Genomic DNA, 16,861 nt, shown 5'->3' on the forward strand with positions numbered 1-16,861 from the left:
AGGCCTGTATGCTCGCATGATACCACTCTACCGGTCGAGATCTGAGCCAACGTCTTGCTGCATCAATAACGTCCCCATCGTCTGCATACTGCTTCCCGCGGAGTGCATCCTTCATAAGGCCAAACAGATGGATGATGCGAGATCCAGACTGTAGTGTGGTATTCTGTTACGCGGCGAGAAAACCAGCGGGCACGCACCTCTGAGTTCCCAAACTGGAGGACGAATGTGGTAGCACTACTAACAAGACGTCCTGTTGAGCAGCAAGGTGTGTGATCCGTCGATCACCTCGAATGAGAGTGTCCGCACGTTCCAACACTGTAGGAGTCACAGTTGCGTGCGGCCGGCTGGACGCGGGGATGGAGGTTTGTACAACGTCGCTGTGCTGGTAATAGACGCCTTGCCCAATAATTGACCGTACTTTTGTTCACTGCCAGGTCTCCGTAGATATTCTGCAAGCGCCTATGATTATCTGCAATGCTCTGGTTTTCCACCAAAAGAAACTCAATGATATCTCTCTAGCGCACCTCCGTTACAGACGAAATTTTGAAGGTTGCATATAGCGCCGCCAGCCTATCACCAGTCGCAGCTTCATGAAACTGTAGCGGTTGAAGCGGAATATTCCACGATGTCCTGCAACAAATTCCTCATTTTTTGAACAGAAACCGGCCGCAATTACTTACTGAACGCCCCACATACATAGCGCTAAAGTCAATGCAAGAAATGCCATGTCTTCACTGATAACCATTCCCGTTGTTGTTGTGGTCTTCAGTCCTGAGACTGGTTTGATGCAGCTCTCCATGTTACTCTATCCTGTGCAAGCTGCTTCATCTCTCAGTACCTACTGCAACCTACATCCTTCTGAATCTGTTTAGTGTATTCATCTCTTGGTCCCCCTCTGCGATTTTTACCCTCCACGCTGCCCTCCAATACTAAATTGGTGACCCCTTGATGCCTCAGAACATGTCCTACCAACCGATCCCTTCTTCTAGTCAAGTTGTGCCACAAACTCCTCTTCTCCCCAATTCTATTCAATACCTCCTCATTAGTTATATGATCTACCCATCTAATCTTCAGCATTCTTCCGCAGCACCACATTTCGAAAGCTTCTATTCTCTTCTCCTCCAAACTTTTGATCGTCCACGTTTCACTTCCATACATGACTACACTCCATACAAATACTTTTAGAAACGACTTCTTCACACTTAAATCTATACTCGTTGTTAACAAATTTCTCTTCCTCAGAAACGCTTTCCTTGCCATTGCCAGTATACATTTTATATCCTCTCTACTTCGACCATCATCAGTTATTTTGCTCCCCAAATAGCAAAACTCCTTTACTAGACTCCTGGAAATGGAAAAAAGAACACATTGACACCGGTGTGTCAGACCCACCATACTTGCTCCGGACACTGCGAGAGGGCTGTACGAGCAATGATCACACGCACGGCACAGCGGACACACCAGGAACCGCGGTGTTGGCCGTCGAATGGCGCTAGCTGCGCAGCATTTGTGCACCGCCGCCGCCAGTGTCAGCCAGTTTGCCGTGGCATACGGAGCTCCATCGCAGTCTTTATCACTGGTAGCATGCCGCGACAGCGTGGACGTGAACCGTATGTGCAGTTGACGGACTTTGAGCGAGGGCGTATAGTGGGCATGCGGGAGGCCGGGTGGACGTACCGCCGAATTGCTCAACACGTGGGGCGTGAGGTCTCCACAGTAAATCGATGTTGTCGCCAGTGGTCGGCGGAAGGTGCACGTGCCCGTCGACCTGGGACCGGACCGCAGCGACGCACGGATGCACGCCAAGACCGTAGGATTCTACGCAGTGCCGTAGGGGACCGCACCGCCACTTCCCAGCAAATTAGGGACACTGTTGCTCCTGGGGTATCGGCGAGGACCATTCACAACCGTCTCCATGAAGCTGGGCTACGGTCCCGCACACCGTTAGGCCGTCTTCCGCTCACGCCCCAACATCGTGCAGCCCGCCTCCACTGGTGTCGCGACAGGCGTGAATGGAGGGACGAATGGAGACGTGTCGTCTTCAGCGATGAGAGTTGCTTCTGCCTTGGTGCCAATGATGGTCTTATGCGTGTTTGGCGCCGTGCAGGTGAGCGCCACAATCAGGGCTGCATACGACCGAGGCACACAGGGCCAACACCCGGCATCATGGTGTGGGGAGCGATCTCCTACACTGGCCGTACACCACTGGTGATCGTCGAGGGGACACTGAATAGTGCACGGTACATCCAAACCGTCATCGAACCCATCGTTCTACCATTCCTAGACCGGCAAGGGAACTTGCTGTTCCAACAGGACAATGCACGTCCGCATGTATCCCGTGCCACTAAACGTGCTCTAGAAGGTGTAAGTCAACTACCCTGGCCAGCAAGATCTCCGGATCTGTCCCCCATTGAGCATGTTTGGGACTGGATGAAGCGTCGTCTCACGCGGTCTGCACGTCCAGCGCGAACGCTGGTCCAACTGAGGCGCCAGGTGGAAATGGCATGGAAAGCCGTTCCACAGGACTACATCCAGCATCTCTACGATCGTCTCCATGGGAGAAAAGCAGCCTGCATTGCTGCGAAAGGTGGATATACACTATACTAGTGCCGACATTGTGCATGCTCTGTTGCCTGTGTCTATGTGCCTGTGGTTCTGTCAGTGTGATCATGTGATGTATCTGACCCCAGGAATGTGTCAATAAAGTTTCCCCTTCCTGGGACAATGAATTCACGGTGTTCTTATTTGAATTTCCAGGAGTGTATTTTAAGTGTGTCATTTCGTTATCTAATTCCCTCAGCATCACCCGATTTAATTCGACCACATTCCATTACCCTCGTTTTGCTTTTATTGATGTTCATCTTATATCCTCCTTTCAAAACACTGTCCACTCCGTGTAGCTGCTCTTGCAGGTGCTTTGCTGCCTCTGGCAGAATTACAATGTCATCGGCGAACCGCACAGTTTTTATTTCTTCTCCATGGATTTTAATTCCTACCCCAAATTTTTCTTTTGTTTCCTTTACTGCTTGCTCAATATACAGATTGAATAACATCGGGGATAGGCTAAAACACAGTCTCACTCCCTTCCCAACCACTGCTTCTCTTTCGTGCCCCTCGAGTCTTATAACTGCCATCTGGTTTATGTACATATTGTAAATAGCCTTTCGCTCCCTGTACTTTACCCCTGCCACCTTCAGAATTTTAAAGAGAGTATTTGAGTCAACATTGTCAAAAGCTTTCTCTAAGTCTACAAATGCTAGAAACGTAGATTTGCCTTTCCTTAACCTAGCTTCTAAGATAAGTCGTAGGGTCAGTATTGCCTCACGTGTTCCAATATTTCTACAGAATCCAAACTGATCTTCCCCGAGGTCGGCTTCTACTAGTTTTTCTATTCGTCTGTAAAGAATTCGCGTTAGTATTTTGCAGCCGTGACTTATTAAACTGATGGTTCGGTAATTTTCACATCTGTCAACACCTGCTTTCTTTGGGATTGGAATTATTAAATTCTTCTTGAAGTCTGAGGGTATTTCGCCTGTCTCATACATCTTGCTCACGAGATGGTAGAGTTTTGTCAGGACTGTCTCTCCCAAGGCTGTCAGTAGTTCTAATGGAATGTTGTCTACTCCGGGGCCTTGTTTAGCCATTCCCAGTAGAGTAAAACAAAAAAAAAAAAACAAAAAAAAAAAACAGACCCCATACGCACAGCGACAGCTGTTTCTGAAGTGAGGTTACGTTTGACAATCTTCGTTGGTACGTCTGAGAGGAAGATAGGAGATGGTGGGGGGGGGAGGGGGAGGGAGGGAGGGAGGAGGAGATGGTGGGGGGGGGAGGGAGGGAGGGAGGGAGAGAGACTTCGGTGAGGGGGGGGGGGGGGGGCGTCGGTCAGAAGTCCAATCTCACGGCGCCGAGCAGGGAATCCACCTGAAGGGCGTCACCTGTGGCCATGTGCGACTCAGCAGTCAATGGCCGCCCGCGTGACCGGCAAGCGTAAGGCTTCTTTCATCCTCGCGTGGCTCCGCTAAAGCTTACGGCAGATGAAGGTTCAACGTCCCGCCGACGGCGACGTCAACAGTGACTGAGCGCAATCTCGGATTAGGCTAAGACATCGGCAGCGTCCTTTTCAAAGGAACAGACCTGGTAAGCAACAAGCACGCCAACCCTCTGCCGATAACACTCTGTCTGGCTGGCCAGCTCATCTGCAATAGCCTGCAGATTAGATTATACGCAGGCACGTTCATTGACGTATGTAAGCCAAGTTCAGCGAATCTGCGCCGTCATCGCACAGCCGACGCAGCGTCAGCGATGTTGCTGCCCCGTCGATAACATTTCAAAGAACTGCATAACATTTCAAAGAACTGCAAACGAATACGCCGTATTTTAGCAGTAGTTCTTTCTCCCAGAGGAACGCAGAGGCGAGTTGTCCTACATTTTATTTCGTAAACATCGCACAGAGCCCATTTTACCTATTGCAAGATGTCGACTTATTGTTGGGCTTACCATACGGCCGGGATTAGCCCTCTGTCCGGGGTTGCAGAAACATCCAGGGTTTGAGGATTTTATGGCGGTTTGACATGTATGTCCGCCGTCGCGTTTTTAACCCTTTAGTGACCAAATTATTTCCATAAGTTGTAGACTTTTTATGAACACTTTATTGGGCTAAGGAACCATTCATAAAATCTTAGTTTAAATCTTAAAAGTGAGAGTTTAGCCTACGAGTATAAAAAAATTACTGGGAACTATTGTTCCCACCGAACTCTGGAGTAACTTCTCTTGCTAATTAAAAAAATGTATATCCTTTTTTTTAGTACAAAAAGCATGTTAAACATTACATTTAGTATTTGTTCATATTGTCCTTAGAGTTCACTAAGATGATGTACTATGGAACTTAGAGAAGCATGGTGCCACACACAAAGGTACCCGACAGTTGCGGCACATTAGTTTTGTTCTTTTCTTTGTTCTTGGTGCTACATTGGCTGCATCTTGTGTTTGTTGTACCTTTTGTAGGCAAATGAGTTCCAACTTTCTCCAGACGAACTTCATCTGGCTCTCCAGACCTGTCCCCTTTCTGGTGTTTGAAAATGAACAGGGCTTCCTCTTCGCTTATGACCTGAGATTCCAGAGATAAGCTGCCTCGCCAAGTGCAATCTAAATGTTAGCCGGTCTGCTTCTGTCTCCTGTAGCTTCCACATAATGTAGGAATTGACAGCTGCCAAATCTACAAGAAAGAAAAACAGTCTGTGCCACCACTTCCATGAACGATAGCCTAAGGCATACCGTTCACGCAGGTGATCAAATCTACCCACTCCTCCCATTATTTTATCATACTCTGCCACAGCCAATGGGCAGAATACTTACTTCACTTCTGCTTCCATCTTTGTTTCTTCTCAAAACAGTTGTAATGTGTTTGGATTGTGGTAATTTGATAGTATACAAACAGGTTTGCTATCCTGCCACTTCACTGCAGCAACACATGACCTGACAGAAAATTCGAATTCTCCCCTGCTAAGTCTAGAATTTTTTTCCAGCATATCTGTGAAGTATTTGGTGACTCAAAATCATCATCAGAGTCAGCGTCGATATCTGAATCTTCTACATCTTCTGGTAAAGCATACAAAATTCTGAAAACATCTTCTGCCATCAGTCCAGGCATTCTAAACAATAAGAAACAAACAATAACTACGTAGGATGCCAATTACACAGCCATATGCATTGCACTTTATTTACGTAATTTTCAGTCAAATCCAGCAAATATACACGAATACTATCTCCCTCACAAATGCAAAAGTAGATAAATACGACACAAGTCACTTCACACGCAAAAGGAAAGCACACTGTACAAAAAAGGCTGTGGCGGTCGAAACAGTGGCTCGTTTTCACGCGGAAACTGCGCTTCTGCATTGATTGACTAACGAGGTAGAAATACAACCGCTTTCGCACACCCGTTGACAATTCACATGTAGTTAGCATTCTCTAACAGAGCTGACAGCACAAGTTAGAAGTGGGAACACGGGTTACCACTGAACTTACAGCGAAAACAAATAAGTGGGAACTATAGTTCCCACTGGTCACTAAAGGGTTACATGCTCTCGCGGCCGTGCCTGTGTTATCCGACCTTGGAGCAAGCGCTGACGTCGACGAGGAAGCGTTGCTACCGTTCGGGCCACAACTTTTCACTTACTGTTGTCATTTGGCAACAATGTGTATACTGCTTCAGAGTGTGAAGTAACTGGTCTACACGTTTTTGATAGTTTTATGTCTATTCGTTTTTTGTCTCATCGTTTAGCAATGGGCAAAAGAAACTGTGTTTAGTGATTTTCGCAGTACACTCGACAGACAAACAAAAACGGAATCGAAGTTGATGGATGTAGACTGTAACATCAAAGGCACACGGTATTGGGCGGTTCAGCAACAGATTGCATGCCACTGCCGGTTTCTTAAGATGGACGCTCGCAAAAAGAGAAATTGTAAATACCCTAGCAGGTTAGATGAAATGAATAAAACGAGATTCATTCCGTCTTAAAACTGATTCCTGACTTACTGTCGCGGACAGTGTAAATATATTCATAGAATGTGATAAATACCATCATTCAAGAACAGCTACACTGTATAATATTTTGAAAATTAAGGGCTATTTTTCTCGGCACTTATGCAGTTTAGCAGGTACGGAAAAAATTTTTCATTCCAAATGTATCTGGCTTGGAGAGCTTTGTGGGTGAATATGTAAAGTTTGTTGGTGATTGTACTTTGTATTTTCATAAATAAAGTGATCTGTAGCGTAGCCCACTTGAGGTTAGGTTGGGAGTTTTTTTTTTGGAATGCGGCCGCGGCAGCGGCCGCCTACGATTTGAAAATACTGATTAGTTAGTGTATTACGCAATGTTGCGTCATCGGCAGCGCCGCGCTTATCGGGCAGAAGATATCGCCGACGGTCAAGGGAAAATGAAAATGGATGTTATATTCGAAATCAGCGCATCAGAATTCACTATATCGACAAAATATTGAAAAATAAAAAATTTTTAAAAAATTTAAAACAATTTTTTTGATGTAAATAATTGACTGGGGCGAAAATAAATATCGTATTCGTAATCAGCGTATCAAATTTGACTATAATCGATCAAATTTTGAAAAAAAATTGATAAATTTTTTCCGTACCTGCTAAACTGCATAAGTGCCATTTTTCTCTTTGTTTAGCTCTTAAGTTCCATGAATACGTTCTTTGTCACGTGTATTTGCCATTTCATTCGTCTTCGTAAAAGGAAACTTCACAAATTGTGATCTTTAACATTCATTACGTGTGTACATAACTGCATTTTATCATAAAATTTCGTGGCTTTTTTTGTAATGGTGCAGTAAGACTAATGGATTTTGTTGCCTCCTTATCTCGTTTAATTGTGTTTCATATTTTGTAATGAAATCAGACGCACGTTCTGTTTGTATGATAAGTGCAATAATTGTGTGTGGTCAAATGGGCTCCGCCTGAAACCAAATTAAAAAAAACTTGTGTAATGTTAACCTGCAACAGGATTAAAATTTTTTTAAAAATTAGGGTCTGGTGCAAGTGTTTTGATCAAAAATGCCACATTTCGTCATTAACGGGTGAACTAATCATTCTGATAATAGCCTAAAGCATAAAGGGGCCATTTCTTTCTTACGTGGACTCGTCCAAGCGACTTTTCATTTATATGCATAACTTTTGGTTGTGCTGTTTAGTGGCTTTATTTCTGTCGTTTGATTGTAGCCATCCTGTCAATTCAACTCGATAATCTCTCTTGGTGAACGCTGTGAAAAGGAATGATTGAAAACTACCCAAAAACATCAGTTTCGTTAGTCCGTGTGGAGGAAAATATTGGATTACAGACGCGGCGTTCTCGGTTATTCTAAACGAATAACAAAAAGAAAGTCACATTAACGAGGTGGAAAGCGTCGCATTACTGCATCAGCTACTAATTTACGAACGGAAAGAGTCCAAATATGCTTTCGCAACGCTGCGTTATTAACAAAAGCTCTGCAACATTTTCCATTTAAAAAAACTGTTGCACGGATACGACAGTAGTCTGCTAATATTTAGGGGCTACTAACAAGACAGCCCAGGCTTTAAAAGCAACGGACAGCCTGGGCGTATATTATCATCTCCTGTCATTACACAGTATCTCCACGTGCTTCACCAAAGATAAGAGATTTTTGAAACCTAAAGATGCCAATAACGATGATCTGGAGCGTGCTGCTAAAGAGGCTACATTTTCATACGGCACTGCTAGACACGATCTCTATTTCAAAACATCAGACGGCACATCGAAACATATTAAACAGTTATATGTCCAGATTTTCATCGGCTTGACCCAAAACCGAGGCAATTATTATTGTTAACGTTAATTCGTCATTTGTATTTGTTAATGTGCTGCGTTCTTTGGAAAACATTAATTATGTAACAGCAACGATGGATAGTTCAAAACAAGTGGTGTAAAACTTGTTGCAACGGTAAGATATTTCAGTCTGTAGAAGGGAATTCAAGTTAAACTTTTGAATTTCGGTGAAGCGTCAGGTGACACAGCTCAAATTATGATTCAGTATCTTTTGCAGTGTATGAAGAAATACAAACTTGAAGAAGTTTTGGTTTGTTATACTACTGGTAACACTAACAGTAACTTTGTTGGTGTGAAGAGAAATGGGACTGAAAATTTGTTCGTATCAAAAAATGGATCAAATGGCTCTAAGCACTATGGGACTTAACATCTGAGGTCATCAGTCCCCAAGACTTAGAACTACTTAAACCTAACTAACCTAAGAACATAAAACCATCCATGCCCGGGACAGGATTCGAACCTGCGACCGTAGCAGCAGCGCGGTTCCGGACTGCAGCGCCTAGAAGCGCTCGTCCACAGCGGCCGGCTTGTTCTTATCGAAAAATACAATTGCATAAATAAAGTTTCAGTAAACTGTTAAGACTTATAAGTAATTTCAAAAATATACCTTGAGTTGGACCCAAGGAAAATGGTAATTTGTCCTGCATTGGACCAATAAAAATATGTTAAGCATACCTATTGTTTGCCGAAATATTTCACTGAAGCAACATAGATAAGCCTGTAGCTAATAAAAATATGAACACATCGAAAATAGCTAGGTCGAAAATCTCTGGATATACAGTCTTTGACAAGATTTTTAATATCGTATAACACAAAACACTTGTGATAGTAAAACAAGTACGGGGGGGGGGGGGGGCGGCTAGGGGTGGTTGGGAGGCGAAGATGATGAAAGACAAGTCCGTGTTAAGAAGGGTATTACGAGGCCTGTTCAGAAAGTAAGCTCCGATTGATTGCCAAATTGAAACCACAGTGAACATCAGAAATGTTTTACTTCTAACAATTAGCTACACCTTTCAGCTACTTCTCTACGTAGTCGCCGTTCTGACTTAGACTTTTGTCATAGCGTTGTACCAACTTTTCAATAGCCTCATCATAGAAGGCAGCCGCCAGTGCTTTCCGCCAATTCTCCACGCTGGCCTACACCTCGTTGTCTGTGTCAAAATGTTGTCTTCAAAGACAGCGGTTCATGTGACCAGAGATGAAACTCAGGGGGAGACAATTGCGGACTGTATTGTGGGTAATCTAACATTTCCATTTGAAAACGATGCAGGAGCATCTTCATTGCCCCTGCAGAATGCGGCTGAGAATTGTCTTGAAGAAGAAACAGCACGACAGTTATGTAATGTTAGCTGCATAGCTTCAGGCGAAATTTCTCACCAGGCCCTCGTACTTGGCGGCAGACACTATTTTCTAGACATCTTTACGCACTCACTGCGATCTCAGAAATGAGAAGAGCGACGTGATGCTAACTGGGGTTATACTAGAGACACTACCCAACACATCTGTGCAAAGCTTTATCGGATTTTCATAGTCGTTTCCATTTCGCGACCGATCGGAGCTTACTTTCTGAACGCCCCTCGTATTTCCATAATGCTGTAATAATTACCACATAGTGTTCCAGTTACCACATACCGACAGATATCAGCAGGATGCAGCAGCAGTTATCTTATAGAAGGCATCGTTATCAATTAGGGAAGCTCCCTCCGAGTTACGAGGGTCGGTTAATATATGAAGTCCCACAATTTTTTCTCGGAACGCATTCGTTATTTATAGATGGAATTTGGTGACACTGTTAACATTTATTTTACATGTACCGTACTATGTTTCTATCTCCCCCCCTCCCTCCCTTCCCCACCCCATGGACCATGAACCTTGCCGTCGGTGGGATGGCTTCCATGCCTCAGCGATACAGATAGCCCTATTATAGGTACAATCACAACGGAAGGGTATTTCTTGAGAGGCCAGATACATGTATGGTTCCTGAAGAGAGGCAGCAGTCTTTTCAGTAGTTGCAGAGGAAAAAGTTTGGAACAGGAATTAAAGTTCAGGGAGAAGAAATAAAAACTCTGAGGTTCGCCGATCACATTGTATTTCTGTCAGAGACAGCAAAGGACTTGAAAGAGCAGTCCGACGGAATGGACAGTGTCTTGAAAGGAGGATATAAGATGAATATCAACAAAAGCAAAACAAGAGTAATGGAATGCAGTCGAATTAAATCAAGTGATGTTGAGGGAATCAGATTAGGAAACGAGGAACTCAAAGTAGTAGATGAGCAAAATAGCTGATGATGACCACAGTAGAAAGGACATGAAATGTAGACCGGCAGTAGCAAGAAAAGCATTTCTGAAGAAGAAAAAATTGTTAACATCGAACATAGATTTGTGTGTCCGAAAGTCTTTTCTGGACGTATTTGTCTGGAGTGTAGCCATGCACGGAAGTGAAACATCTGCCAGAATGACAGCAGCGCTATACCAAGGACTATCATTCTGATACTGTCAGTAGAGGAAATCCGCCTTGAAGGTCTTCTTTTTTGGTGAATTCACTCCAATGACTATCTTTTTCTTTCCGGCTCAAGGTGGTGCACCCATGTTTCCTCATCTGTAACGATCAGAGGCAGAAAGGCCTCTCCATTGATCTCAAACTGCTCCAACAGTTCAGATGAAACGTTTTTACTTCGAACCGTGTGATCTATTGTGAGCATTCATGGATCCGCTCTTGAGTGCACCTCTGAATATCCAAGAGTCAACCAATGCACTCGCACTTCCAGTGCTCACCCTTGCTGTAGTGCCAGTTGTCGACATGTGATGCGCCGCTCGGCACGAATAAGGGTATCCGTGCGCTTCAACCATTCGGGAGTTGAGGCTGTGACACGACGACCCGAACGTGGCCGATCATATAGTTCATGTTCTGAAGTTACTGACGCCTTAACTCTGTTTGCCCGTGGCCCAACAGCACTTCTATCAGCTGCATCAGTGCCATGCACTGCACGCAAACGTTAATGGATGTTTACTATGATTTCTTTTTTCATAATCGAGAATTTAGTTACAGCACGTTGCTAGTAAGGAGTGTCTGGCGTAGACGACACTTTGTCATCTGCCAGAATTGTTTGAGACTGCAGAAGAAACGTTAAATTTGAAGCACCGAAACAGACGTTTCCGTATGTATAGTAACGGCTGTAAGAAAAAAATGATAGATTTTGTTGAATGATAGTCGTGACTGTGTATGTCTGACGCGATTTAAAGAAAAGAAACCGCTCTACACTTTCGTGGGTAGCGCCCTTTCAGCTGAACATAGGATCACGCTTTCATAGGCGCACAAGCAGCATGGCCATTCAACAAACAACAATGCAACACGTAGTTTCGCTTGTGATGGATTCAAATCTGTCCCTAGTCTCGTAGGGTATTTTTTGTCTGATACAAGGGACCACCTTCTTCCCAGAAGTAAATTAAAAAAAGTAAGGCAAATCTCGACTTGTAATTGGCTGCAAAGTAAAAAATACATAGTGATCATAAGCAGTTTCTTTCTTCTATAGCGTACACGCAACGTATGCGTATCTCTTATGACAAGCAGCAGTATAGAAGTCGGAGCAAAGGTCACCAGCAAAGGACCCGGTTAGAGCGTCTGGCTGTGGCCTGTTTTCTGCGTTGCTCCCGAATAATGTCTGTTGCCGAAGTCCTTAAAGTAACGCAGCTGTTCATCGCACATGACAGAAGAAAGGAGATTTGCGAGGAAGTTGTCAACAGCAGGAAACGATTTGATGGACAGTGCGTGTCTGTCGTCAGAGTAGAAGGCTGGGAGTCCTATAAGAGTGCGTAAGAAGTCAGCAGTTGGAGACTATAGAGCCTGTGACGTCTGCCTAGGGAAGACCGCAGCTCCGCTGTCCATCGTAAGTCTCGCCTGAGACCCTCAGAGTTCTAACAGAATGTTAGTAGCAGTCGGTTCTTCTCTTAACATAGCTTCAGTTGTCGATCGAATAATAGAAACGCCAAGTGGAATCATTATATGGCACTTGATAATTTGTTATATCAAACTAAGTGCTTCTTTTGAAGCACCTTCAGACTGTCCTAAGCTTCAGTTCAAAATTCCAGCTTCAACTCTTGTGCCTGTTACCTTATGCTGCACGATCTCACCTCTGCTGACTTCTCTAAACCACTCGCAGGACGCAATCAGATTTGTGTTCCGTTGCGTTGATAAGGGTAGCACAGTTACACGCTATTTCATTATAACTGCAAATGGTAACTTTTATCGTACGTCTTTCCCATTCTGCACTCGACGGTCACACGAATGGCCAGCCACCTGTTCCAAGACATCCCAGGAATGGACCATGCCGAACAATCTCATTCGTCTCGGTCATATTTGCAATGTGTCTGACACAGCACTTATCCTTAATTCTATTCTCTCCCCTCGTCCGAACTGGCCTCGTGTGGCCTAACGTTACCGGAGCACCAAAACCAAAGATGACAAAACAACTCTCCGAAGAGACTCAAAAAAGGCCTTTATCAAGACCATCACTAGTGACAACTTCCTGCAATATTGAAGGCTTATCTGTAAATAAAGAAATTTTATTATCTGACATGTGCAAACGAAACAACTGTGATGTTTTAGTGTTACAAGAAACACACAGAGCACCAACTAGCCATAGACCAAAAATACAGGGCATGAAATTAGTTCTTGAGAGACCACACGAAAGGTACGGAAGTGCTATATTTGTGAAACCGAACTTAGACGTACGCTCCTGTGCTCTGACCTGCGAAGAAAACATAGAAATCTTAACTATTGAGCTACATTCATGTACTGTAACATCCGTGTACAAACCACCCGGTGCGAGGTTCAAATTTACGGAGCCTGGAAATTTCCATTCAAAAAACATGAAAGTTGTACTAGGAGATTTTAACTGTCACGGTCTCGCATGGGGTTATAAAGAGACAAATGACGATGGCGAAATGCTGGAGGCCTGGGCAGACCAGACTAAACTGAAATTGATACATGACCCAAAGTTGCCTGCATCATTTAACAGCGGAAGATGGAAACGAGGATATAATCCAGATAACATCTTTGTCTCCGAAAAGGTATCCCTGCAAACTGTAAAGCAAATCGAGGACCCAATTCCAAGATCGCAACACAGAGCAATGACTTGCTGCATTACTGCAGTAATCAAATCAGATGTAATGCCCTTCAAGAGACGCTTTAGTTTCAAAAAAGCTCATTGGGAACTTTTCACAGAGGACCTTGATAAGGAGATCCTGGAAATTAATCCAGAGATACAAACATATGAAACTTTTATAGACCTTGTCAAGAAAATCTCTCGTCGGCGCATACCTAGAGGGTGCCGCACCCAGTATATCGCTGGACTCAATGGTAGCAGCAAGGAAGCTCTGAAAAAGTATGAAGAACTGTACAATAAGGACCCCTTCTCAGAGGAAACGATCCAGGCAGGTGAAGCACTGATGTCTGGTATCTCCGAAGCGAGAAAGGAAAAGTGGTGCAACCTCCTACAAGAGACGGACATGAAGCACAGCAGTAGGAAGGCATGGAAACTGGTCAAAAGTCTCAACAACGACCCAACAGAACCACAACCAAATTACAGTGAAGTTACACCTGATCAGATAGCTCACCAACTACTCATGAACGGAAAAACTAAAAGGAAGATCAGGAATGGCAAAATTAAAAGAAAATTGAACGAGGAGATTAGCTTCGTAGCTCACCCGTTCTCCATTCAGGAGCTACAAGATGCCATCAAAGATTTGAAAAACAATAAGGCCGCTGGCCTCGACGATCTGAGATCTGAGCAAATTAAACATTTTGGACCGGGAGTACAAGCATGGATCCTAGAGCTAATGAATAACTGTATTACAACAATGCAAATTCCTAAACAGTGGAGGAAAGCCCGGGTTATTGCGTTACTAAAACCAGGGAAAGACCCAGCTGAAGCTAAAAATTTCCGGCCTGTCTCACTGCTTTGTCATTTATTTAAAGTGCTGGAGCGAATGATCCTCAAACGCATAGCTGATTATGTGGACAAAGTCCTCATTAACGAACAAGCTGGATTCCGACCAGGAAAATCATGCTGTGGCCAAATCCTGAATCTCACACAGTACATCGAAGACGGCTATCAGAGAGGAGAAGTAACTGGGGTCGCATTCCTGGATCTCAGTGCTGCATATGACACAGTTAACCATAAGCTGCTTACCCAGAAAGTGTATAATGTCACTAAGGACTACACCCTTTCTATGTTCGTGCAATGTATGCTACAGAACAGACGCTACTATGTAACCTTACAATCTAAAAACAGCCGATGGAGGACACAGAAAAATGGACTTGCACAGGGCAGTGTTTTGGCTCCAATATTATTTAACATCTATACCAATGATCTTCCCATCAGCCACCAGACACGAATGTTCATATATGCTGATGATGCAGCAGTGGCCACACAGGATAAAACCTTTGAACAAGTGGAGGAGAATCTCACAGGAGCCTTAACAGAACTTGCTACCTATTACGACGGCAATAATCTCAAACCAAACCCCAGTAAATCACAAGTATCCGCCTTCCATCTTAGGAGCAAACAAGCCAAACGGAAACTCCGAGTCATGTGGCAAGGGGAAGAGCTGAAACATACAAACAGCCCAAAATACCTGGGAGTAACATTGGACAGAGCACTTACTTTTAAGCAGCACTGTCACAACACTAAAAAAAAGGTCTGTGCCAGGAACAACATACTGCGGAAGCTAACAGGTTCATCGTGGGGAGCTCAACCACATGTTTTGCGCACCACAGGTCTGGTGCTGAGTATCTCAGCTGCGGAATATGCGGCGCCAGTTTGAAGGAACTCTGCCCACGCTAAGCAAGTTGACGTCGCCGAAAACGAAACTGTACGTATTGCCACAGGATGCCTCAAACCAACTCCCACAGACATCATTTACCCCATCATAGGCATAGCACCACCCACTATCCCCAGACAAGTAGCCGCCGAGATCGAAAGATCAAAACAAAAGAATGATCCTCGACACCCGAAGTATATGCACCGAAAACAACGTGTCCGGCTGAAATCCCGCAGGAGTTTCATTGAAACTACTGAAGAGCTCGCCACCAAGCCCGTCGCAAGGCGGCTATCTCTCTGGGAAGAAATGGTGCCACACTCCACAATGGAATTACTTGAGGAGGGATCTGCAGGATTTCAACTACCTTTTACAACTTGGAGGTCATTAAACCGGCTGCGCACTGGAGTAACTGGGTGCAAATCAAACCTATTTAAATGGGGTTACAGTGATAGCGATAGGTGTGAATGCGGAGCAATACAGGACTTGGACCACCTACTGATCTGCCCAGACATGTCTATGACATGCACTAAAGATGATATTTTGAAAGTCAATGACAAAGCAATCTACGTTGCAAATTACTGGGAAGGGAAGATATAATTGGTGCATCCGGACACGGAAGAAGAAAACCGATTGGCCGCCGTGTCATCCTCAGCGAGGCTTACGAGAAAGACAGGCCGTGGTACGTACGTCATAGCACGTGACACTGCAGGTCTTGAAGAATGCCAGCAGCCGTCTCCGCCGGGGAGCGAGTAACTATATCTTGCGGCTTTAGTAATTCTTGACTGCGCGTTTAAAAGCACGGAAGTTCTCGATAGCACACGACAAAGTTAAGATCTGAGGTGGGTACCTTTTCAATTAAATACCGATTTCTCGTTGGCCCTGTACGGAGCTGAGCGTTCGTAAAGTGTGGTGGGCGCACAGAGTCGAGGCCCACGAGGACAGTCCAGGGCGCGAGTACGCCACGAAGGTAGGCCTGAACTCGCTCGCTCGCTACCTCAACTCGTAGACAAAATGCGTTTGTAAACCTTTTAACTGGCAGCTGGGCGTGTACGTACTAACAAGAATTGCATCTTCTACTGGAAGCTGCTATTATGAAGTCTTACTGATTGACAGTACTACAACAAAATTTTATTTAAGATCAGTACTCGTCATAAATGGTGTAACGGCTTGTTTATAGCATTTAGTCTCATTTCATACAATGACACGTTATGCAACTGATATTGGCATAATTTTAATTTTATTGTACCCCAGTACAGCCGTAACAAATTATAAGTAGGCTATGGACTTCTGAATCATTTGAATCATTGTAGGACTAATAATAGCGGATTCAAGTAGAGGATGAAATTCTCGTTTGTACGTACACACCTAGTTACGAATTAACAGATGCGGAAACGTAGTTTGTCTGCTGAGTTGAGCGAGCGCAGGCCTCTTCGTCTTTCTCGTAGGTCTCACACCGATTGGTGTGACAAGTTCGTTGCAGGGCCCTTATATCTCGTTGGCCCCGTCCTCAGCCGACTGCAGTCATCGTATACGGATTTGGAGGAGCGTTTGGTCAGCACACATCTCTCTGCCGTTGTCAATGTTCATGACTTGGAGCCGCTACTATTCGGTTAACCCTTTCTCGCTTATTTGGCCTTTCGTATCCACGTCCCATTCCTAATCGATTACGTACGGAAA

General features: G+C 44.5%; 1 protein-coding gene across 3 annotated transcripts in view; it reads right to left on the minus strand.

The window, feature by feature from the left end:
• The window catches only part of LOC124591732 (protein PRY1-like), a 584,561-nt gene that overhangs the window by 109,220 nt on the left and 458,480 nt on the right, over nucleotides 1–16,861 (minus strand). The window lies entirely within an intron of this gene.

This window comes from Schistocerca americana, chromosome 1, assembly GCF_021461395.2.
Source record: "Schistocerca americana isolate TAMUIC-IGC-003095 chromosome 1, iqSchAmer2.1, whole genome shotgun sequence".
NCBI classification, from domain to species: domain Eukaryota; kingdom Metazoa; phylum Arthropoda; class Insecta; order Orthoptera; family Acrididae; genus Schistocerca; species Schistocerca americana.